General features: G+C 45.7%; 1 long non-coding RNA gene across 1 annotated transcript; it reads left to right on the top strand.

Moving 5' to 3' along the window:
* Nucleotides 1-32: 32 nt before the first annotated feature.
* LOC131820630 (uncharacterized) lies at nt 33-24,474 on the top strand. The gene is made up of 6 exons (XR_009349727.1): nt 33-190; nt 719-943; nt 9,699-9,782; nt 13,235-13,338; nt 14,075-14,369; nt 23,267-24,474. It is a non-coding gene; the product is annotated as an uncharacterized LOC131820630 (long non-coding RNA).
* Nucleotides 24,475-24,788: the final 314 nt, after the last annotated feature.

The following is a 24,788-nucleotide window of genomic DNA, read 5'->3' on the forward strand; positions in this document are numbered from 1 at the left end:
TTTTTTTTTTTTTTTTTTTTTCTTTCTTTCTTTCCTGCAGCAGCATCTGGAGGAGAAGCTGGGAGGGTCCCAACCAACCACAGGGTGTTCTCTGGAGGCCCGGCTGAGGCGCGTGGGCGGAAACGGCCCCTGGTCTCCGCTTGCTTTCGGCATGAAACACTCACGGAGCACACCACAAGGTTTTTCAGAGGTTAGACAAATTTGCATCCTTCTCCTCCAAGCTAGAGAGGAAGTGCTGGAGGAAGTCATGTATTAAAAGAATGGGGCGCAGGCTTAGGTTAGGAAGAGGGACTGTTTCTTGGCAGCTTTCCTTCTGGCTAGAACCCCCAGTTACCTTTAAGCCATTAACCCTAGAGGATAGGGATGGGGGTGGGGCGGACCCATTTGGAGTTCATTATCGCTGAAAGCCTGTTCCCTATCTTTAAACCTGAGCTTTAAGCTGATCAGCTGCCGTTGTCCTGGGATTCAGCTCCCTGGGGACAGCCGCAAATCACAGGACCGCTGCGCTTAGCACTGCCAACACAGGGCACCGGCCCAGCAGCGGGGTGTTAGGGAAAGGTCCTGGCCTTGACCCTGGGGGGGGGGGGCGCGGGGGGGAGTGGGGGCGGGGAGAGGAGGTCCTGTGCTGGCCCTTTTGCTTTCGCCTGGAGAATATGGACGAGCTTGTCTTTGATCCCTTAACCGGTTCTGCGCTCTTTTCTTCCTGTCATAAATCCAGTGACACGATATATATTTAAGGGTGAGTCAAACCTCAAATTACATTGCCCAAGAACGGAGCCACTGCAAGGAAAGTGGCTAAATTATTGGCGTGAGGCACAGGATGCCGGAGCCTATGGCACGGAGAAACCACTAGTAAAAGTGGAAGGAAACGACTTTTGAAGATATTGCTACCTGTGCTAAGAAACCTCGAGTGCTTACCAACCGTTTCTGATCAAACCTGAAAGTAAGTCTGTGCCTGTCGTGGGATGTCGGAGGGCCCTGTTCCGGCTCAGTGTTCTGCCTCTCTTCAGCCCCGGCGGTGGGATACCGAGGTCCCAGCTTGCCCTTGGAACTCTCTGGGCCAAGCGTATCCCAAGCCTGGTTGAAGGTCAAGTTTGGGGTGTTGGGGAGGATGGGGTCTCATCCAGCCATACGGAGCTTTCTGCCCTCCCCCATCTCCTCTGTGGCTCCCCCTACAACCTTGGGGGCTCATTTACTGCATCCTGGACTGGCCCCCGGTTATTCCAGATTTTTCTCCACTACAGTGCAGTTTGGGTGCTCCCTCCCAAGGGCTTTGTTGCCGAGGTCACCATCTCTGCGCACCACCACCACCACCCCCCCCCCTCGCTTGCTTTCACATTCCAGCCGTGTGCTTGGCAGATAAAGACCTTCCCAATAACACCTTCTCCCCTTGTTGGAGTAACTGGGGAGATGGAAAGCAAACATCTGTCCCTCCTCTTATATAACCCGACCATTTCCAAGTTTCCTCTGCCCACTGAAACAGCCTGAGCCACGTTCTTGGGCAGGGCAGCAAATCCAGCCTCTTCCCCCTACCTGTGAGGCTCCTTCTGAGACAGCTGAACAATGTGACGCGGTCCACGGCTCAGGGCTTCTCCCTGGCCACCTCTGGAGGTGTTGCAGCCGCCAGCCTTTGCTGCAAGGGCTCCCTCCTGCCCGCTTCTCGGGGAAGGAAGGATCCTGGAGCCTCCCTCCCATTCCCCAAGAATGGCTAACCTGAGGCTCTTGTGTTGAATGAACTTTTCAGGGCTTGAAGATCATTAAATGGAATTATAATGCAGAAAACGAAAGCAAAATCAATATGGGTGTTTATGGGCTGAAGGTTTGTGTGCCCTTCAAAAGCCATATCTTAAAGCCTTAACCCCCACAGTAGCCCATTTGGAGATGGAGATTTTAAGGCAATAAGGTTAAATGAGGTCATGAAGGCAGGACTCTGATCCAATAGCCTTAGTGTCGTCTTTTTTTTTTTCTTTTAAAACTATTTCCAATTTAATGTGATCTTCTTTCCACTTCTTTTTTTCTTTTTTCTTTTCTTTTCTTTAAAGTAGGCTCCACACCCATAGGGCTTGAACTCATGACCCTGAGATCAAGACCTGAGCTGATATTGAAAGTAGGACACTTAACCAATTGAGCCACCCAGGCGCTCCAGGCTTGGTGTTTTCTTAAGAAAAGGCACCAGAGAGCTCGCTATCTCTGCGCATGCACACATTTGGGGAAAGGCCACATGAACACGCTGTGAGAAGATGTGCCACCTGCTACCCAAAGGGGGCGGGTTCACCAGACGTCAACCCTGCCAGCACCTTGATCTTGGACTTCCAGCCTCCAGATCTGTGAAAACTAAGTTTCTGTGTTTTAAGCCACCCGATCTATGGTACTTTGTTCTGGCAGCCCTGGCACTCTGGGCTCTCCCTTCAGGCTGCCCCACACTCACTGCAGACCCTCTCGCGTGTTCACTCTTGCCTGCCCCTTGACTGATCAGCTCTCGTGCTGGCTCAGAGACCCGTAGTCTCTTTTGCCTGTCTCCTGGCCCCAGGCAGAAGGAGGAAAGTGCCATAAATCATCTCTATAAAGACCCAGTCTGAAGCAGTTTCATCTGGACGATGCCACTGGGTTTTCCAAAAACCAGCCTTGCTGGGGAAAGGGAGCATCTCCCTAACAGCCTTCCAGAATGCAGAAAGTGTGACAGCTTCTTTTTCCCTTAATGTTAAAATTTTTTTTAGATATTTACAAAATTGATAGAATGGTACAGGAAACACTCACATACCCTTTACCTAGACTGAACGATCGCTAGCATTTGCCTTGTTTGCTTTATATGTGTGTATATATATATATATATATATATATATATATATATATATATAGCGCTGTGTGTGTGTGTGTGTCTGATTCATTTAAAAGTAAGTTGTAAGTTGTACACATCATGATACTTTATCCCTAAACACATCAGTTTGCACCCCCTAAGAGTGAGGACAATTTTACAACTCACCACACCATTAACACCTAGGGAAGGCGGCGTAGGACACGCAGCTTTTACAATAGCCCTTTCCTCGTTTCTGCTTTGCCGTCCTCACACTTGAGGTCACAGAGCAGTGCGTGGTGTCAGTTCTTGGGAAATTTCAAGTTTCCCATCCACAGGGGGAATCTCCCCGTCCATGTGGGGAAATAAGGTTACTGGGATCTGAAGTGTAAGACTGACTTACAATCAGAGCAGAGATGGGTAACCCGAGTTACCTTAAAAGACAGAGGGGCTGCTAGATCTTTAACGCATGACCCGTGTGTCCAGATTAAAGGTAGTAACTTATCCAAAGAGGGAAGAAACCCATCTGGGTCAGAAAAGGCCAGGCTCCAGAGCACAGAGGAAATCCAGAGGCGGAGGTTACAGTGTTCATCACAAGCTGTTAAATTTGTCTGCTCTCCCGGATTGATCCCAGGGAGCCGGTGTCTGGGCTTTCTATCCATCTGATCAAACAAAATACACGTTTTTCAAGGGAAACCTGAAAGCGTCTATCAGGGTCAGGAGGCTGTGAGTGGGAGCTCAGTGCTTCCGATCCCCGTGTGGTAGGAGAGCCATGGAATGGATATTCCAACTTAGCAGAAATGTTCTCCCTGTGGCTCTCCAGGCACCAGCGAAGCTTGTTTTTCAGGGCAAGCTGTGTTTCCGGGGTGCTCTCGCCATCCCGCGTTGTGAGAAGAGTGGGTAGAGCTGGGTAGAAGTGAGGCACCCAAATGTCAGTATGTAGGTGGGGTGCTTCGGGGAAAAGCCGCTCAGGGGGGGAGGAAGGCTCGGACATCTTTCTACAAAATACTTTTTTCTCAGTGTGGGGTGCTTTATCATTTTCCCTGGGAGGTTTGGGAGGGGGCTTTTGGGTGTGCCCCGGAGGGGAGTCCAGGGACAGCAGAGAGGGGAGAGGCTCTCTGTTCTGAAGCTGGACTTGCAGTCACGTGGATTTAAAGGCCTGCGCTGTGATGTCTGTTGACTGCCCCCCTCCCATCACACCCCCCAAGGAAGCCTCAGAAGCCCGTGTATAAAAGCTGTGGCCGTGAAGCCCAGAAAGATTTTTCTAGGACATCTGCCAGTGACAAAGCCTTGTCAGAATATGGATTGTAGGGTTGCCTGGGTGGCTTAGTGGGTGAAGCCTCTGCCTTCGGCTCAGGTCATGGACTCGGAGTCCTGGGATCAAGCCCCGCATTGGGCTCTCGGCTCGGCGGAGAGCCTGCTTCCCCTTCTCTCTCTGCCTACTTGTGATCTCTCTCTCTCTGTCAAATAAATAAATAAAATCTTAAAAAAAGAAAAAAAAAGAATATGGATTATATTTCCAGGGAAAAAAAACGTGGGGGGTGGGAATACCATGAATCGGTTATTCCAGAGGGACTTTGCGCCTTCTGGAAGATGGTCTTACACCCCACTCGGCCCATTTGTTGTTTGGAAATGAGGACACATGCCTCTGCATGTGGGATTTCTATTGAACAAGAAATGGGACCCCAGAAGTACTAGTTAATTGATAAGTACTGTCCCTGTAAGAGTGGGCCTTGGCTAATGGATTTCTAATATTCCAGTCCCATTGGAAAGGCCCCGTCTGAGGGAGGAAAGGTGGTCTGGCTCTCTGAGCCTGACGTTCACAGGTGGGATTGTCTGTGTTCCCTTCACTTAGATTCCATGCTGGAAGAGCAACAGTTTAGCTTTCAAGGGCTACTGTAACAAAGTATCATGAACTGGGTGGTTTCAAATAACAGAAATTTATTCCCTCCCAGTTCTTGTGGCCAGAAGTCTGAAATCAAGACTCTGGAAGGCAAGCCTCCTTCTGGAGTCTCTAAGGGAGAAACCTTCCTTGCCTCTTCCAGTTTTTGGTGTTTTCCAGCAGTCACTGCTGTTTCTCGGCTTCTAGATGCATCTCCCTGATCTCTGCCTTTGTCCTCACAGGATGGTGATGTCTGTAGGTCTGCGTCTCTTCTTATAAGGACAGTAGTCGGCGTGGACTGGGGGGTGTCACCCTAATGACCTCATCTTAACTTAATTAGACCTGCAAAGACCCTATGTCCCAAACACACCACATTTATAATTAACAGGGTTCAGACTTCAACACCTCTCTTTGGGGGGACCCCTAACAGTAACGCTTACATTATGATGTAGCTTCCTTGAAGGCTCCCTTCTTGGAAAGACTGTCTTGGTCATACGTCCCTGAAGTATTCTAATTCCTGTGCTAGTGATGTCTTACTGTAAAATTTATAAATCTGACTTAGAGGATGGTTTTGGTTTCCATGGAGCTAGGCTATAGGAAAGTAAGTCCCTGATAATATGTGAACCAGGATTTTTCATTTCCAGAGAGGGTGGTTTCTCAGCGTGAGCTAATGAATTGCCTTTCTGCTTTGATTCATCCTGTGGTCTGTCTCAGCTCTGAGAGGAGCAGCCTGCCATAGCTGTACCACCAAAACCAAGTTTGTGAACTTTGGAGGCTGAGAAATACACTCTGGGCTCATCTCCCATGGTAATGTCCAACCGTATTCCCCAAGTCACCAGCCCAATACTACACTTGTCTTGTGGTCCAACGTGAGGCCCGTTACTAGTCTCGTTTTGGATTTCTAATATATGGGCTTTTGTTCTGTGTGAGGAATAAGAATTCCCAAGAGAGTTTGATTCCCTTGGTAAAGCAAACCAAACTCCCGAACACAGACAAAAAGAATTGATTAAAACCGAGAATGCCTTCAGATCTTGACTCGGATCCAAACTTCGTAGGCAAACAGAGGTTTTTTAAAGAAAATTGGTAAGATTGTTGGGATAATGAAATAGCCCAATACATCAGTCAAAAGAACCCTGATCGGGGTGCCTGGGTGGCTCAGTGGGTTAAGCCTCTGCCTTCGGCTCAGGTCATGATCTCAGAGTCCTGGGATCGAGCCCTACATCGGGCTCTCTGCTCCGTGGGGAGCCTGCTTCCTCTTCTCTCTCTCTACCTGCCTCTCTGCCTACTTGTGATCTCTGTCTGTTAAATAAATAAAATCTTTAAAAACAAACAAACAAACAAACAAACAAACAAACCCTGATCAAGGCAGTGTTTCAAATCTCTGAAGTCATGAGATCAAATTTTGGTACATTCATTCTATAGGACAGAAGAGTTTTCTTCTCTAAATTTAAGCCAATCAGCTAGTGAGGAAACGCAGCACATATGAATAAATTTTATGACAGGCAACAAGTCTGGCACCTTCTATGACAATGAACCAGAGACACCTATACCCTACTGGGCTGAGGCAGGAAAAGTTATGATGGAAACAGTGGCTGTGCTAAGATGAGGACCAAATGACTGATGGCGCTCTTTGACGGGAATGGGTGATGTAGGAACTGACTGGCAGTGGGGGCAATTATTAGTTGACAAGGGTCCACACCGCAGGCAGGCTTGCCTGAGGGGTCAGACGGCAGGGCAGCTGGAAGATTCAAGTGTGCACAAGAGAATCACCAGGACAGCTTTTATTTATTATTTATTTTGAGAGAGAACAAGAACGTGCAAAAGTTGGGGGAGGGGCAGAGGGAGAAGCAGAGTCCCCCGCTGAGCAAGGAATCTGCCATGGAGGGGCTCCATCCCGGGACCCTAAGATCATGACCTGAGCCGAAGGCAGACGCTTAACCAACTGAGCCACCCAGATGCCCCCAGGAGAGCTTTTAAAAACACACGTTCTGATTCAGTACATCTGGGGTGAGGCCCATAAATTTGCATTTATGAGGAGGTGGTCCGTGTTGCTGGTCTGTGAACACCATTTTGAGGAGCACGGTACTAGCAAACACTTAAAGGCTGCGAGTGGTTCCTGGGCTTGATTTTCTGTGGAAACGGCAAGTCTCCAGACAGAGAGGGAAGCTCGGGAAAGCAGCGTCAGGCTCTGTATTGGTTCTTGTGGTACAGCTGCTAAGAGCAGACATCTGAGAGCCCAAAGTCCATGACACCTTCCAGGTGTGAAGCTTCTATGGGTTTCCAGGGTTTTCCCAGTTGGGCAACGCCTCTCTAAGGATAGAAAAGTCAGATGGTTTTAAGTAATTCTCTCTTTTCAAAGAATAATGTCTGCGTTAGTTGGATTGTAAGTTACAAGGACCTATCGGGGAGAATTTTTTGCCATCTCCTCTCATTTGGTATTGCCTAGGCAGTGAGCGTTATTATTATTAAATAATGATGAAAGGTATAACTACCCTTTGCGGCCTGCCTGCTGTGGGTCAGATGAGATGCTCACCAGTGACGGTGGGGAAGGCCATTCCTTTTAAGTATCTGTAGGGATGTGAGATGGTGCTGGGGAGTCTGTTGAATCATAGGGTGACACCATACCTCTCCCAGGAGAGTGAATACTATGGAACATTTTGGAGGAAAATTGAATTTTTTAAATATTTGAGTAAGTATGCAAATATCACAGCATAACGGGCACGCTTTCATCCCCTGGGTTCTAACAGCTGACATTGACACGCTTCCCGTCCTGCGGTTGGGTCTATGTGTCTTTTCCTTGGATCTAAGTGGCCCTTTATGGCTGTACCAATAGAGTACGGTAGAAATGACGGGATGTGACTTCTGAGGCTAGGTCATAGAAGAGCCATGTTGTCTTGGGATGTCCTTGGAAGCCACCCATCATGCCGAGGTAGAATTCCGTGCGGAGAGGAGCTGATGCCCCCCAGCTCCCACCCTTGACCGCCCATCCTAACAACCAGCACTAACTTCCTAGGCATGAGAATACGGCATCTGGGAAGTGAGCCTTCCATCCCTCCTTGGGCCATCCAAGTTGCTCCTGTGTGAAGTAGACACGAGTCTTCCCTTTCAAGCGCTGTCTGGATTAGACACTTGTGAGATAAAGAAGTGACTGCTGGTTTAAATCCACTAGGTTTGGGAGTGGCTTGCTTGCAGAAATATGGAGCTAGATCGATAGGGGCTGATCGATTGGTAGTTCTAAGAAGGGCCGTGAAAGTAGTGATTTATCGGCAAGCCAGGCAGGATCGCAGGTATCCTGTGACCCTGTCACTCCTCCACCTATAAACTAGGGATGGAGGGGGGCCAGAGCAAGTACGAGAGCACGCAGGAGGAGTGGGCTTGGGTTGGAAATCACTGAGGCAAAAAGAAGGAGGAAGTATATTCTCTGTGTTTACAAGGGTCAGTGGGTTTTTAATGTCCTTGAAGATCAGTTTCCTCTGGGAATAACGAAGTTAAAAAAAGGAGAAGAGGATCTGCTTGGATTCACTTGAAATAAAGCCACTAGGATGAAATCAATGGAAAAATAAGACTCGGAGGAGGGTTGCAGTGGAGAGAAGAGATCAACCTTGGGGTAGAGGCTTGCATTGCAATGTGAAAGCATTTTGGAATCTAAATGAAACAATGGTGGTCCTAAGCATTGGATGTTAGCATCCACCGTGGAGGCTCAATGGCCCGAGTTCAAACTCTAGTGTGTAAAATTCAGCAGCTGAGGTGTCCCCTGTCTGTCCACTCTCTGGTCCCCTGTCCTTCTGGGGTTCTGCTTTGAAGGCCAAAGCAAAATGAAGAGAAGATAGTTCCTCTTACTGTGTCCTTCTAGAGGCGGGGAAGTTCTGATTCACACTGTGGGTGATGGAAAACAGCTTGTTGATGACGCAGTTGAGGGCAGGCCTGTGGGGGTGAACCCGACACCCCGTGGTTCAGGAGAGCACCTGCAGAAGGAGGGTGGGGGCATGGGCGTCCCTCCGTGGCTGGGATATCAGGGTAAGGATGCCGCGGGGTCCAATTTCAGGAAGTTTAAGGCTTTGCTTAAGACGTTCTAACTCCAGGGCTGATAGACAGGAAGTCTAATTGGTCTTTTTCAATTTCCCTGGCCCAGCTCTGAGGGGTGTGCCATTGAGTAGGAAAGTGACTGGCAGAAGAGGAGGGACTGAAGGGACCCAGATGAATCTCTTGCTGGAGAATGAAGAGGGTTCGGCTTGCATCCTGCTGAGCTGCATTCCATACCCTTCTGGGGCCTCCCCTTCCTTTCTGCCAATCCAGGCTCTGGCCTTCCAGCTCCAGCAGGTTTGGGTGCTGACCGCACAAGCCTGTCCCATGCCTAGTCAGCTAGCTCGGGCTAACCCAGCTGTCAGCCGTGGTGGGAACCCCCCCATGTCACCGTGGAATAGAACATCTGTAAGCTACAAAGGACCTGGGCAATGGAGTTCAACCCCTTCTCTTCTATGGGCAGAGAAACTAAGGATCCAAAATTTTTAAAACAGCTCATTAGAGGTGATGCTGAACAGGGCCGGGAAACATATCTCCTCCTCCTGATTTCCTGGGCCCATGGCTCCTTGGCAGCTTCCCTCCAGAGGGCATTAAAGCAGAACTCTGACAAGAGTGGAGCAGAGGCTCTCAGCCACCTCCCTGCTTTGTCTCTGCTCCCCTGGCCCAAGGTGGAAGGAAGTAGATTTTCTACCCTCTTCGTCCCTGTGTTCCTCTCCATCTGGAAAATCTGTTTAGAGACTTGCAATCTTTATACTCCCGGGCAAGAGATCAGTCACGTGGCCAACAGCTCATGTCTGCTCAGTGACCTCAGATGGTGGGCAGTTTTGTCACTGAACTTCGCAAATCTTCCAACTTGGCCTTTTCTTGTTTGCATTTTCAAGTTGTTTCCAATTTTAGAAAACGCCCTTCTTGCCTTTTCAACTCCTGGCTTCAACCCCTTACCTCAGTCACTTGGTTACTTCTTTTCCTTTAAAAACTCTTTATTTTTTGTTTTTACAGAGTTCAGAGAGCGAGAGGATTTAAAAGAGGATGGGTTAAAAAGCCTCACTCCCTTCCCTAGCCCTGTCCGCCTCTCCTTGGGCCGTAAGTCTAGATAATTGTCATTAGATTCTTACTTATTTTTCCAGGACTCTTACGCAGACAACAACACATAAAGATATTTACTCTTTTTTTTTAAGATTTCATTTAATTTATTTTTTTTATTTTCATTTTTATTTATTTGACAGACAGAGATCACGAGTAGGCAGAGAGGCAGGCAGAGAGAGAAGAGGAAGCAGGCTCTCTGCTCAGCAGAGAGCCCGATGCGGGGCTCGATCCCAGGACCCTGGGATCATGACCTGAGCTGAAGGCAGAGGCTTTAACCCACTGAGCCACCCAGGCGCCCCAAGATATTTACTCTTATACCCCTTCTGTTTCTTACACTGAAGGAGCGTACTATGCTCGCTATATGACATCTTATATTTTTCACACAAGTAGTATTTTACTGAGGTTGAACTTATTTATATACAGTAAAATGTACAAAATATTCAAGCGCCTAGGCCAGTGAAAAGTTTTCCTTTTTTAAAATGTATTTTCCCTGCGTGACTTTTATTTTTATTTTTTAAAAATTTATTTATTTATTTGAGAGCATGCACGCAAGCGTGTGGGGGGGTGTGGGGTAGGGGTTGGGGGGAGGGGCAGAGAGAGAATCCCATGCAAACTCCCTGCTGAGATCATGACCTGAGCTGAAATCAAGAGTCAGCCCCTCCACCGACTGAGCCACCCAGGCGCCCCTCCTGGGTGACTTTTAAGAGTGCCTTTATGGAGGTATAATTGGGTACAGGGATCAACTGCATGCAGATGTAAATACCTAGAACAATCCCCATGACCGAGACAGTGAGCTTACACGTCATACTTGGAAGTTCCCCTTTGTCTCTATATTTTCTTATTAGCTACTGAGAAAGACCAGATTGATGAGCTGGGCTGAAAACATCTAACAAGCTGATTAACGCTTTTAGGATACTTCTCAAAGCATCTCTAGTTTCTAAAGAGCCAGTAGGCGGGTAACAAAATTTAAGGCTTTTCTACAATGAAGTCTTATTAATCACCTCAATTTCCAATGCTTACACATTTGACCTCAAGGCACTTTGACTAAGATTAAATGGAACGTATTTCCCATAGAAAGCTTATTTTGCCTCGCTTTAAAGTTTCTAGTGTCCCAGCTTCTGGTCCTGGGCCATTTGACTCAAAGAATCAAGGACTCTTGGGAAAACAAAAACCGACAGAACTTCTACGAAACTCCAGGATTTTCTTTGTTTACGAGCCATAATTCTGGAAGGAAGGAAATGAACACTTAGCAAGCCCCTTCTGTGTGTCAAGCACTTTACATAAAATAAATCATGTAGCCTTCCCAAGTAACCTACAACAGAGAGGGATGGAATCACCACCACGTTGACAGAAGGGGAAATAAGATCTGAGAGTCTAAGCAACTCGTCCACGGTGACCCAGCAATGGCATGAGCTGGAATTGAAACCCAGGTCTCTATTATGTTAGAGCCCATCCTTTTCTTACCATGGATCTACCCTCTGTTTCCCATCCCCAGACAAATTATATTTAGATAGCTCTACACGCATGCACGCGCATGCACACACACACCACAGGGTAGGATGTGCTATAGGGCACATTTTTAAAACTTCCAAATGCCCCCCCAAAAAACAGTCTATAACAGAACATGGAGGCTAAGGGGTCCAAATACATTTAATTTGCTATTTTACGATACTTTGCTATTGCTATCAGTTGACATGCCTTGAGTCGTTCCCAAGTTTTTCAGTGAACAAGAACTGAGAAGTACCCCGAGAACTGTGCTCTGCACATTGGCAGTTGAAAAGTAGCATCTTGGGGCGCCTGGGTGGCTCAGTGGGTTAAGCCTCTGCCTTCGGCTCAGGTCATGATCTCAGGGTCCTGGGATCGAGCCCTGCATCAGGCTCTCTGCTTGGCAGGGAGCTTGCTTCCCCCTCTCTCTCTGCCTACTTGTAATCTCTGTCAAATAAATAAATTAAATCTTTAGAAAGAAAGAAAGAAAGAAAGATAGCATCTCTGGGCAAAGACTGAATCCTGTGTTTGCAGAAGGGAGGCACTGAATGGGAGACGATGCGTGGAGTCTGGGAGAGCAGAGGCGTTCTAGAAAGGCCTGAGTGGAGGAGGGAGGGGAATCGGATTATTGGGTGTGTAGTTGGGGATCTGAGTACCCAGAACTTTCAAAGACAGACAGTGACGTCTTGGCGAGTTGCTGGAGTTTCAGAGAGAGCTGATGAAGGGCTGGTAGTTGGGTGAGGATGCAGTGTCAGGCATCCCGCCTCAGACCCACATCTATCCACTTCCATATTCTTCAGCAACTGGAATCTTCGTGCTACAGAGCCAACCTCAAGTATCTGCGAATGAAAGGAACAAGGCCTGTGGCACCAGCGTCCCACAAGGTAGCTGTGACACTCAGAGCAGGGGACTGACGAGTTTCACGGAGGGCCCATTTGCAAAGCTGGAGCGGGTCCCCAGAGAAGCAGCAGGGAGGGGTGAAGCACCGGGACCAGCCAAGGCAGGAAGCCATGATTGCCCCCAGGTCAGAGGCGCAGAGGTGCAGAGAGAGGGTGCCGGTGATGGGCGGGAGCGCTGGGTGAAGGAAGTGTACAAGCTCCAGGATGGGGACTAAATGCCCCATCCTGACTCACCCTGTGCCCTCTGCTCACTCCTGGATCTTCCTGTTGGCCCATACCGGGGGTCACAGGAGCTCTGTGGGTACTGGGCTCAGAGATCAAGCTCTGGGGAGACAGATGAACACTATCCAGGGCAAAGCCCGTGCTGGGGGGAATCTGGGAAGGCTTTTCTGGGCAGCGCATCAAAGGAGCTATTCCAGGTGCCCTAGAAGCTCCGAGTTTTAAATTCATTCCCTTTCATACTCCAACAGCTTGCCCTGGTTCACAGCAGAAGCTCGATAAACCAGGACCTTATTCTCACAGTGCAGTCATCATCCCTGTGTCCCCAGATACAGGGACCCGCTCTTTAGCTCAACACTTGCTAAAGAGGCGGTCATGGGTCTATTCCTGGTGATGACAATAGTGATGGGTTAGCAACTTCAAGTTCAAGGTAGAGGGTGCCCAGATAACCCTGAATGACAGTGTTGTTTATTGGGTCAAAAGAGGTCCTCCTCATTAACTCATTATCTTACTGGAGAGGCAGTTGCATTTGGGCTCCCGCTTTTCAATGAGAATGGCTCTATTTCCGACTTGCTTGGAAACTGTTATTAACTATTATTCCAAACAATGCGTTTGCATATTTGACAATCCGGAAACCAAATTTAGCCGTGTAAATTATAGACAACTGCTCTCTGATAATGTCACTGTGATGTCCCAATTTTTAAGAAATGGAAGATTAACAAAGCCGGCTTTAAATGCTTCAAACAATATTTTATGGAAGAAACCATTTCCCCCCCGAAGATGCATAGATCTCTAAAATGTTACCGGAGCACTCTGGAAGATTGCTGTGTAATGTTTCTTCCAAAGGAAGGGGAACTTGCAGAACATTGAAGAGATGCCCAGACCGTGCAAAGCTATAAGCGCCTTCAACTTACTAAGGAATTATGTTGGAACTAAGAGAAACTTAAGAGGTAATTTAAATGATTTAAACGCCACCGTTTTCCCTCCTTCTCCCCAAACCTTCAAGACAATGCTCATAATGTTAGGCTGACCCTTAGCATATGTGATTTTAATGAAAGACAAGACGTTTTTCACATCCTGAGTCCACTTCAAACCGTTCTTTAAAGTAGTGATTTCTTGTCAAGGCCCTTACGCGGACTCGTGAAGAAGGGACAACTGACCTTTGAAAACCATTCCGTGGCTCTGAATTATCTAAGTATATTGTAGCTTCATTCTGGCAGACAAGAGAAACCAAGAACTGGTGGATAATGGAGAAATCTGTTAACGTAACTGGGTTTGAATGGCAAGTTACTGAATGGCTCTGAATCTGGCTTCTCATCTTTAAATACTTTAAAAATTTTTTTTAGATTTTATTTATTTATTCGACAGACAGAGATCACAAGTAGGCGGAGAGGCAGGAAGGGAAGCAGGCTCCCTGCTGAGCCATGAGCCCGATGTGAGACTTGACCCCAGGACACTGGATCATGACCTGAGCTGAAGGCAGAGGCTTTAACCCACTGAGCCTGAACCACCCAGGCTCCCCTGGCTAATTATCTTTAAAATAAGGCTGATAGGATTAGCCCACTATTGTTTGCTGTAAACAGTGTTCAATACACGAGTATTAAGGAATTTTTAAATATTAATTAATATTATTAATTAATTAATAATTTTTAATATTAAGAAATATTAAGGAATTTTTTCCTATAGGTACTTGTTACATGGAGTACAGTGAAAAAAAACCAACCACTGTAATGAGATTTCTCAATTTGGGGCCCTTCCTGAGAACGCAGCGGCCCTCAGAGATGAAGAGAGCCCCATCATATACATGAGAACTGAAGAAACGCCGTGCCTTCTGACAACCCCATCTAGCATATGCCAACTCGAGGGTGCTGTGCTTCTAATTTCAAACTCATCATCTGTTGGGGTACCACCACCAGCTGGCTTTGCCCTGGTTTTCTCACCAGGTGGCTCAGGGACCGTGCTCAGTGGGACAGTGATGAGAGTACGTACTCTTCCCGCGGAAGGATTCGTGGGATTGGGCTGCTGCCCGCATGGGGAGGAGGGAGGTGGCGGAAGGGGGCAGGAACTCATGCTTCTAGACCTGGGAAGGATGTTGATATGAAATTGTGGCTTTTCTCTGATGGTGATGCTTCAAGACTTAAAGGGCTTCCAACTTCAACAGCCCCAATAGGACAGATGTTGTACAAAGCCGGGGTCTTTGGGTCAGCAGGTCTTCAAACTGCTCTGAGATCTGACAAACTGGAAACTTTGGGAGGAGAATGATCTCTTCTACATATACAAACATATAAATCTTTTATATATAAAAGATTTTACTTATTTATTTGACAGAGAGATCACAAGTAGGCAGAGAGGCAGGCAGAGAGAGAGAGGAAAGCAGGCTCCCTGCTGAGCAGAGAGCACGATGCAGGGCTCGATCCCAGGACCCTGGGATCATGACCTGAGTCGAAGGCAGCGGCTTTAACCCACTGAGCCACCCAGGTGCCACTCTTCTTTATGTTTTTAATAAATTATACACAATGGGTTATCCTCATAATTTACACAACTTGTAGCCCCCCAAATGTTTACTTTTTACAATTATTATAAAAACAAGTAATGCTTTTGGAATATCTTTAAAAATTGAAATTTATTTTAATAAATATTATGTACACTCCAAATATTTTAATAAATATTATATAAATATCACTGAGACCAAATAGAGCATAAAATAGAAGGAAGGGGGAGAACAGTTAGAAGCTATTTCAGGAATCTGCTGTAATATCTCCCTTCAAGTAGTCCACTGCACAGACAGATGGTGATGAACGTGATTTAAGTCTTAGCTACCACTGTTACCCCTCCCAGAAGCATTCTCTAGAATATTCCAGATGGGTGACAATTCAGCCTTTATTTTATTGTACTTATTTAATTCTAACTACTATTCAAGTTTATTAAAGTTGTACATAGCTTGGTTTAAAGTCAAACTGTATTTTATTTCAAGGGTAATAATGAGAACCAGCTTTCCCCATCTCTACAACCAGTCTATGATCTTGCTGTCTGGAGGCAATCACTTCTAGTCGATTCTTTAGCTGGTTATTTTGGCATTTATCTTCTTGGTGCCATATAATCTGCGTATACTGCTATGTCTCAATTTCTCAATTTCAGATATTATTAATTTCTATCATAGCCATCAAGTTTACTTTTGTATATCCCTCTCTGCTGTATCGCTAATTCCAAAACTCAAGTCTTAACGGTTAAATCATCTTTGGTGTTTACTTCCTTATGAGTGTGTGTATGTTGTTCAACTTTTTTTTTTTTTAAGATTTTATTTATTTATTTGACAGAGATCACAAGTAGGCAGAGAGGCAGGCAGAGAGAGAGAGGGGGAAGCAGGTTCCCCGCTGAGCAGAGAGCCTGATGTGGGGCTCGATCCCAGAACCCTGGGATCATGACCCGAGCTGAAGGCTGAGGCTTTAACCCACTGAGCCACCCAGGCTCAGTTGTTCAACTTTGAACCAAGTGGGTTACACTTTGTCTTAGGAATTTTTGTTACTGTTGGAGATAATTAGCTGCCTTTGTTTTTTCATTTCCTTACATTTCTTTAACCCCCACCTCACCTTACCCCAACACACACACACACTCATGCACATGCATGTGCGCATGTATGCACACACACACACACACACACACACACTCAATCATTCAGGTCTGTCAGACGCCTCCTGTTTGACTTTCAAATGGTTAAATATCCGACAATCAATCAGTTCCGAAGGCGTCCCTCCCTGAGCCCTTGGAGGATCAAGGACTCCGCCTCCAGCCTGCACTTGGGTCTACACCAGACCTACTGCCCACGTGTGGCATGGATTTTCCTCACTCCTTTCCCATCTTCTACATCTTCCTCTCACTTCACTCCTTGACTTCTCAGGAGCACATTCTCTGGAAGCTTATTAAGAAAGGGCACATTGGGGTGCCTGGGTGGTTCAGTGGGGTAAAGCCTCTGCCTTTGGCTCAGGTCATGGTCCCAGGGTCCTGGGATCGAGCCCATCGGACTCTCCACTCAGCAGGGAGCCTGCTTCCCCCTCTCTCTGCGCCTGCCTCTCTGCCCACTTGTGATCTCTATCTGTCAAATAAATAAATAAAATCTTAAAAAAAAAAAAGAAAGAAAAGGTGCATTGGAGGTAAAATTCTTCTTCCTGTATATTTAAAAATGTCTTTTCTCTGCCCTCACACTTGATCGACCATTTGGCTGGTAATAGAATTCCAGGCTGAAAAGAATGTCCCTCAGAATTTCGAAGCTAGTGATGGGTCTTCTAGCTTCCAGTGTCACCATCGAGCCTTCTGATGCCGTTCTGATGTGTTCTGATTTCATCTATTTTGTATGGGACTGTTTCTGTTCTCTCTAAGTGCTTTTAGTAGCTTCCGTTTTAGGCCTGGCCTACCCTTTTCATTATTTATTCATTCACTGTGCTGAGCGCTTTGTGGTTATGTTCAATCTGGAGACTCATGTTATTGAGTTCTGGAAAGTTTTCTATTATTTCTTTGATAATTTCCTCTCTTCCGTGGTCTTCATTCTTTTTTTAGAACAGCTATTAGTTGGTGTCAGACTTCTTGAATTGATTCTCTGAGTTTCTTACTCTGTTTTATTTTTCTTCTCTCTCCCTCTGTTATTGATGTACTGTGGGGGCTCTTTCCTCACATTTACCTCTCCGTCCCTTTACTGAGCACTTAAAATTAATTTTTTGAGCGAATAATATATACTTATGTATCAAATATATCAAAATATTTGGTATAAATATATCAAAATTATAAAAGAGAATGTAGGTAGAAGTAAGCCTCCTCTGGACCTTGTTCTTGAGACATCCAGCTCACCGTGTTGGTGGGGATATTTGGCACAGGAGAGCGTGGGACTGGAAAACAAGGGTATTTTATACAAGTCTGCATACTGAATGATGCAAGTGCCAGCTCTCTTTCCACACCCTGCTCCTATCATGCAACCCTCCAGGCATATATTCTCCTAGGTAGGAACCCGCTAAAAGGTTTTGTCGGAGAAAAGAACCTTGGCTATCTGTCAGCAACTTTGGGTCTTTTTTCCCTGGTTGGTAAGATTCCGTAATGTAGAACATTCTAATATCCTGTTTGGAGAGTATCATCCTGAAGCCCAGCTGCTAAGATTTTGAAAAAGAGAGCTGGCGTGAGATAGGGTATTGGGGGCTGACAGGTGTTGGGGGAGCCTCTCCATTATCGGTAGGTACATTTCTGCTTTATCTTTCTGTCCTCCATTTTGGGCCACCATCCTCAACTATGCTTAGTCTCCCAGCCCAGACACCTTCTGTTTTGCCCTCTCTGGAGAATGATCCTTGAGTCTTCAGTTGGAGATAGGGTGTTGGCGGGGGGACATCCTCTGGGTGAGTTGAGTCAGGGAGGGATTCTGGAGTTCCAACTGCTTCTTCCGGTCTTTAGACTGGATGATTCCCGTCCATCTATTTTCTTGCTTACTGAGGCTTTCCTTTGCTACTGTCAGCTTACTCTTACTAGTCTACCTAGCGAATGTTTTATTTCAGATAATACTATTTTGTTTTAGAATTTCCATTTTATTTTTTCTAATAGTTTCCATATCTCTATTTTTTAATAGTTTCCATATCTCTGCTGATTTCCTATCTTTTCATGAATTATGAATATATTTTCTTTTACTTTATTGAACATAGTTACAATAGATGCTTTCGAATCCCCATCTGCCACGAAAGTCCTATCAAGATCACTTTCTTCTCATTACTTTTCCTCTTGAATATGTCATATTTTAAAAAGATTTCTTCATACACTGAATAATTTTGGATTATATTCTGGACCCGGAGACTTTTATGATTCAGAAAAGTGTTGTCTTCCCCACAGCAAATACCATGGTTGCACTGAAACTGAAAACTGTAATTTGGCATGGAGGTTCGAACCTCCATTTAGTTCTTGGACCTTTCTCCGGGCTGTTTGCAGTTTTCCCTGCGCACGTGTAGCTTAGAGCCACCTAGATATTTGGTCCGAGTTTCTGCACATCATTTGTGCTTCCCTGCCACCAGCCTTCATCTTTCCAATATTACAGCTTCATTTTCCAGTGGCCGTGGTTGCCCTGAATTCTGCTCTCTGGTTCTTGAGGGAAGAAAAACTACAGATTTTCTGTTGGAGTTTGGGCTCTGCAGTCTCGTCACCTCCCCTCCATCTAAGAAATTAAAAAGGGAGGGGGGCCCTCTCCCTGCCATCCTGTGCCATTCCATTCTTCCAAATGTTAGCTCCCCTATCTCGAATCTGTTTACTTTCGTTCCCTCCACAGGGCCTCAGAGAGTTTATTTTTTCTAATGCTCAGAGTTCAGAGTTGTAGCCTGTGGGAGGGCAGGTCCGGTAGAAGCTCCCTCTATGTCAGAAGTAGACTCTTCCTAACTGCTTCTTAAACAACTGGTCAAGCAATTCACTCTTCAGTCATTAACTCTACTTCCAAAGCAACGCGATGCCACCAGATTCTGAGATATTGGAGTTTCTGTGCGTAGATGAGAATACCACTGCTCCTCTATTCACTCGTTAAAAAAAAAAAAATCTCTTAATGAGCATTAAATAGCATACAAACAAAGTTGGAGATAATGGAAGATTGTGCCGCGGAACATTCGAGTTCAGACATAATCCATGTAGCCACAACATGGCAGAGGTCAGGTTTTTCAGTCTCGTGTGAGCCAGAATAAGAGCATTCCCTGAAGCCAGTACTTTTAAAAATGCAGCTAAGGACTTGTAATAGCAGAGTCACCTGGGGGGGGCTGTTAAAAATACATGTTTCTAGGCCCACCTACATCTTCCCCAGACAGAGTATGGGGGTGGAGCCTAGGTGTTGCCTGTTGTGATTATCATCTTGGGCTGCATAAGCAACAAATAGCCCCCTAATGTTTGCTTGTCCCCCACCCCCCCGCCAGGTGCCAGGCTGTTGGGAGGGAGGCAGCTTAGCAAAATGGGACTGGTGTTACCAGCCAGATGCAGCGTCTGACTCCAAGGAAGCGAATGTGTTTCCAACAGCAAAGACAAATAGTTTGGAAGCATATCATGTGATAGGAAAGAGTTTTGTTTTCCCAGCATCTGTTTGAAATGAGGTTCTGGACTAAGACTTTAGGGCTGATTGAGGAGGTGCTCTTAACATGTATACTCTGTAACTTCCAGGCAAGAAGTCACTATTAGGCACAGCAACAACGACCCCTGGGCTGTAACAGCGTGACCTTGTCACTGTCCTCTCTGGTGTTCTCTCCCCTTCCTGCCACAGGTTTACCCTGTATGACAGCAATCTCATTGACCCGGTCGCTTCAGGACATTCCATACATACTGGAAACCTTTACGAAGGTCATCTCATTAATTTCTGGAAGCCAATTTTTACTTTTCTTTGCCATAAACTCAAGAACACAGAGAACGTGTCACTGGCCTGCTAGATCCTTTTAATTAGGAATTAGCTTAATTCTTTCTTTCTTTCTTTCTTTCTTTTTTTTTAAAGATTTTATTTATTTATTTGACAGACAGAGATCACAAGTAGGCAGAGAGGCAGGCAGAGAGAGAGGGGGAAGCAGGCTCCCCGCTGAGCAGAGAGCCCAATGTGGGGCTCGATCCCAGGACTCTGGGATCATGACCTGAGCCGAAGGCAGAGGCTTAACCCACTGAGCCACCCAGGTGCCCCAGGAATTAGCTTAATTCTTAATGCACTAGCAACTCTAGCCAATCAATTTAGGTCTCAGTAAACTTGTTCCAGAGACATTAGTGTACTTTTTAAAGGACCCCTTTCTCTATTGAGGTACGAGATGTTTCCTGAGAAAAGTCCCCCCCCAAACAGCTATACTATAACCCGCAGAAGAAGATGTGGACATAATCCAACAAGACTTTGCTCCCAATTGAAATAAAATTTGAATCTCTTTAGGGTTTGAGTCAAAACTTGTGGCTTCATTCACTGGTTCAGAATTCAAAATAATTTCTCCCACTGATCTTGTACTTTTCCCCTGAATATTATTGAATTCAAATCCCCTGAAATAGAGCTAATAATCTGCTCTAGCTGAATGTTTGGAATTCTTTAAACCTCAAACAGGTTGAATTTATCTGGGGCTAGGAAGTGGTGAACCTCAACGTTGCAAGCTTTTCTCTGAACTCAGACCACCCAAATGGTTCTTCTCCTGTGGAGCTGTTGGTTAGCCCTGAGATGCAGATTTTCAATTGCTTGTTTTCTTCCTTCTTTTCTTCCTTCCTCCCTTCTTCCTTCCTTTCTCCCCCCCTCCCTTCCAGTTGTCTATTACTTCCACTTTTCAGATTGGGAAATTGAAGCCCTAGAAAGGTAAGCACTGTGTTCAGGTCTTGGTTACACACACCTTTTTGGGGGGAGATAGGAAAAGGAATGAATAAAAGACAGGTGTTCCTCTCCAAGGCTATAGAAACTGTCTCTCTCTCTGGGCCCTTTGTGAGGCCCTACATGAGTAGTCTGCCCCTTGCGCCATATGAGCCCTTTGAGGGTCTTTGAAGGAAGCAAGAGAGATTTTTGAGTTGTGCTAATATTTCAAAAAGTCCAACAGAAATCACATGTTTCCCAAAATAAAACTCCATGAATAAACTAGAATGTCATGGTATTTTTGCTTTTGATTAGAGTTAAATTAATTCAGTTTGATAACATTGATTATCATGCTGATCTGAAGCTGTGATTACAGTTATATGCGTCTTAGATGATTAAAGTGTGAAAAATAGGTTAATTATGTCTTAATAAATACAGTTTATTTGATAGGCAGAATCTTATAAAACCTGAAACTAATCAGAAAAAAATATGACATGTTTTGGAAACGCTCTATATATACCTAGAATAGGTAGAGTGTCAACGAACATAAAACTCCAAAACATATCTATTTCGAAATTTTCTGGGAATCCCAAAAATCCAATATTTGTTTTTTCTGATTGCCTTAACGTGAACAGTACAAAGTTGAATTCCCCTTTCTTGTACTTCTGACGCTAGGTTGCCTATAGTCCATGACCAGCTAATGTCCATAAATGGCAGATGCCTAGTCTTCATTATGTGTGTGTCAACGTATCTAATTTCAGATTTTTGTGTTGATGTCTATAGATGCTGATAGTACATTTTATTTTTTTTTTTTTTAAAGATTTTTATTTATTTATTTGACAGAGAGAGAGACAGAGATCACAAGTAGGCAGAGAGGCAGGCAGAGAGAGGGGGGGAGGCAGGCTCCCTGCTGAGCTGAGATCCCAGGACCCTGAGATCATGACCTGAGCTAAAGGCGGAGGCTTAACCCACTGAGCCACCCAGGCACCCCAGTACATTTTAAAGAAAGTATTTTGAAAGTAACAATACAAGGATTATACTGAGAAACAAAGACAAAAGTGTAATATACCATTCTGTTTACACTCAACAGATTTCTTTCCCATGTGCTTACAACACATGGTAGTTTCCAGGGCAGTTACGCTCGTGTGCAATGTATAAATAGAGACATTACGTATTTTCTGATCTCTTATGAATCATTAGACTAGTCGAAAGACTTTTTTTTTTTTTTTTTTGAGAAAATACTCAACTTGCTTCCCTGAGCTAATTCTACAGGTTGAGGTTTTCATAATCACCTTACCATCGCTGTGGCTTTGGGCGTCACTGTTGTGACTCACCTGGCTCTAGCTGCTTTAGACCCACAGTCCGGAGTTCACTTTGCTGAAGGGCAATGACTAAGATCATTGTTTCCCCAGGGCATGGCCTTTAAAGGTTACATCAGTGGGGAGATGGCACAGGCTCTGGGGCTTAGGAACATGTGACTTGCTCAGGTTAGGCTGCCTCCTTCCCTGGTATAGTCTGGTTCCAGAGATCTTTCTGGAGTGTTTCTTGGCCTTAGGGAAAGGTCAGACAGCACCTGCTGTCTCCACGCAGGTGTCTATGAATTTCAACGTAATTCCAGAAGCGACTAACTATTAATCCGAGGCGTGATTTGGGTGAGCATTGTATGTCTGTTGGAGCACAATACGCAAGAACAAAAACGGGGCTGAAGTAACAGAAGCTTAATCTCTTCGGGCTCCTTGTATGTAAAGGAGGGGATGGTACAGATGGTCACCAGACACCTTCCGGCTCTTGACCGACTTTCTATATCTCTAAACTTCCTTCATAGTAAGTCTCAGAATAAAGATAGTCCCGGTACCACACTGGTTGCCACATTGAGCCAGACAGGTGATAGTTTACATGCATGGGAGCTCATCTGTGGGTAGACGAAGCTAGGTTCAGACAGGGCACATGCCTCAAAGTACATATTTTAATCTTTAAAAAACAACAAAAAACCACAGGAAGTTCTCCTGTGAAGGGTGACTCTTTTCCTTTAGTTTCTTCATGCTGGTACAGAAAACAACCAGCTCTGAGCTTGTAAGTGTCCCCATTGGAAACTTTTATCCCAGGGACTGGACGGGTTAATGATTATAAGGTTTTTAATTGTGTCATTTTCTATGATTTCAGAATTGTCTTTAAGTTCTTAACTTTCTTTCTTTCTTTCTTCCTTTAAAAGATTTTTATCTATTTACTTGACAGAGATCACAAGTAGGCAGAGAGGCAAGAGGCTCACCGCCGAGCAGAGAGCCTGACGTGGGGCTCGATCCCAGAACCCTGAGATCAGGACCCAAGCCAAAGGCAGAGGCTTTAACCCACTGAGCCACCCAGGCGCCCCAAGTTCTTAACTTTCTGTTTGTCTTTCCCTCTCAGCCTCCTCTCCTGCTTGCGTGGGGCTTGACATCCGGGAACACTCTGGACGGGATGAGTTAATGCAACTGTCATTTATCTGGATTTTAGTCTGCCGTGCCCCCCCCCCCAACCACCTAGATTATTTAAGCCTCACAATTACCTAATGATTTGCTCTTGTCTTTATTCTACAGATGAAGAAATGGAGATTTTTGAGGGACTGAGTAATCTGCCTGAAGTCGTATAACGTGAAAAAACAGGATTCAGACTAAAGCCTGTTTGACCTGAGAGTTTGTGTTCCTAATCACGGTGCTATGCTGTTTCCCTGTTTTTTTTTGTTGTTGTTGAAAGAGTAAATAATACGTGCTCCTCCACCCTGGCGAGAGTGTAATATTAGCAGATCTCCTCTGCTTGAAGACGTCCTCTGTGACCCGGAGGAAGGGTCTTGGGTTGCTGTGCCAGCAACACAGACATTACAACTCAATACCACTGACCGAGATTTAGAAATACACACCCACACACGGAAGTCCACACTTTACCATCGCACATTCAGCGAAGTGACATAAAGTAAACCCACAACAATGGTTGTTCTTGGGGGTGGGGCATAAGAGTGGGAAATGAGGCTAAAAGGCAACAAATAAATACATAAGACAAGAGAGGGGCTCCTTCCAGGGCCCAACCATGACAATGGCGTGGACTGAGAAACATCAGCCTTTGGATTTGAGCATCTCCCCTCCCTGCAAAACAGAGTAAGAGGCAGGACAAGGGAAAATTAGATGAGGTTGAGAAAAGATTTGGAGTGGCAAGGAAGACATGCGTGAGTGCCGCCTTCCTCACATTCAGAAATCATTCATTTAGTCTTAAAATGGAAGGACTTTAATGCAAACATCAGCTATACCAAAGCATGAGCTTGACTCCGTCGGGCATTGAATTTTGACGGAGAATAAAAAGTCCGAGGTTCTCTCTGCAAAGGCAGATGCTTAACAGACTGAGCCACCCAGGCAGCCCTATGCTGGGTTTTGAAGGGGGGTAGACTTCTGATAGCAAAGGCATCAAAATACCACAATAGAGGGGAATGTCCCAAACAGACAGACAGACAGACAGTCAGGTGGGCCCCAGGCATGCTGGGACATCTGCCAGGAACCGTTCAGAGCAGAAGACCATAGTGTTCAGATCTCAGCTTCCAGATGAGTGTAAACTAGGAAACTGACCAACTAAAGACATTCTTTACAGCCTGGTTGGGTGAGCAGGCATTGGAGTGTGTATCTGAGATTAAAAGTATGAGCATGTGGGGTGCCTAGGTGGCTCAGATGATTAAGCGTTTGCCTTCGGCTCAGGTCATGATCTCTGGGTCCTGGGATCGAGCCCCATGTCGGGTTTCCAGCTCAGCAGGGAGCCTGCTTTCCAGCTCCCTCTGCCTTTCTCCCTGCTTGGGCTCTCTCTGCCTCTAACCAAAAAATAAAAAATTTTAAAAAGTATAAGCATGTGAATGAACAAAGGTGGTTGGAGTGAACCCCAAAACTGAGCGAGGCTGTGCCGGGAGAATTTGTTCCAGCTGGGCACTCCCTGGGGGTGTGGATCCTGTAGCCGGTTGACCGCTGGAACACAGACATGAACTCCCCAGGAGTCAACACAAAGAGTTCATCTAACCTATTGAGAGACAACACAGAACTGTTTATGAATTACAGCAGACTATTGGGAAATCGTTGCAAGTCA

Source organism: Mustela lutreola, chromosome 18 (assembly GCF_030435805.1).
Source record: "Mustela lutreola isolate mMusLut2 chromosome 18, mMusLut2.pri, whole genome shotgun sequence".
Taxonomy (NCBI): Eukaryota; Metazoa; Chordata; class Mammalia; order Carnivora; family Mustelidae; genus Mustela; species Mustela lutreola.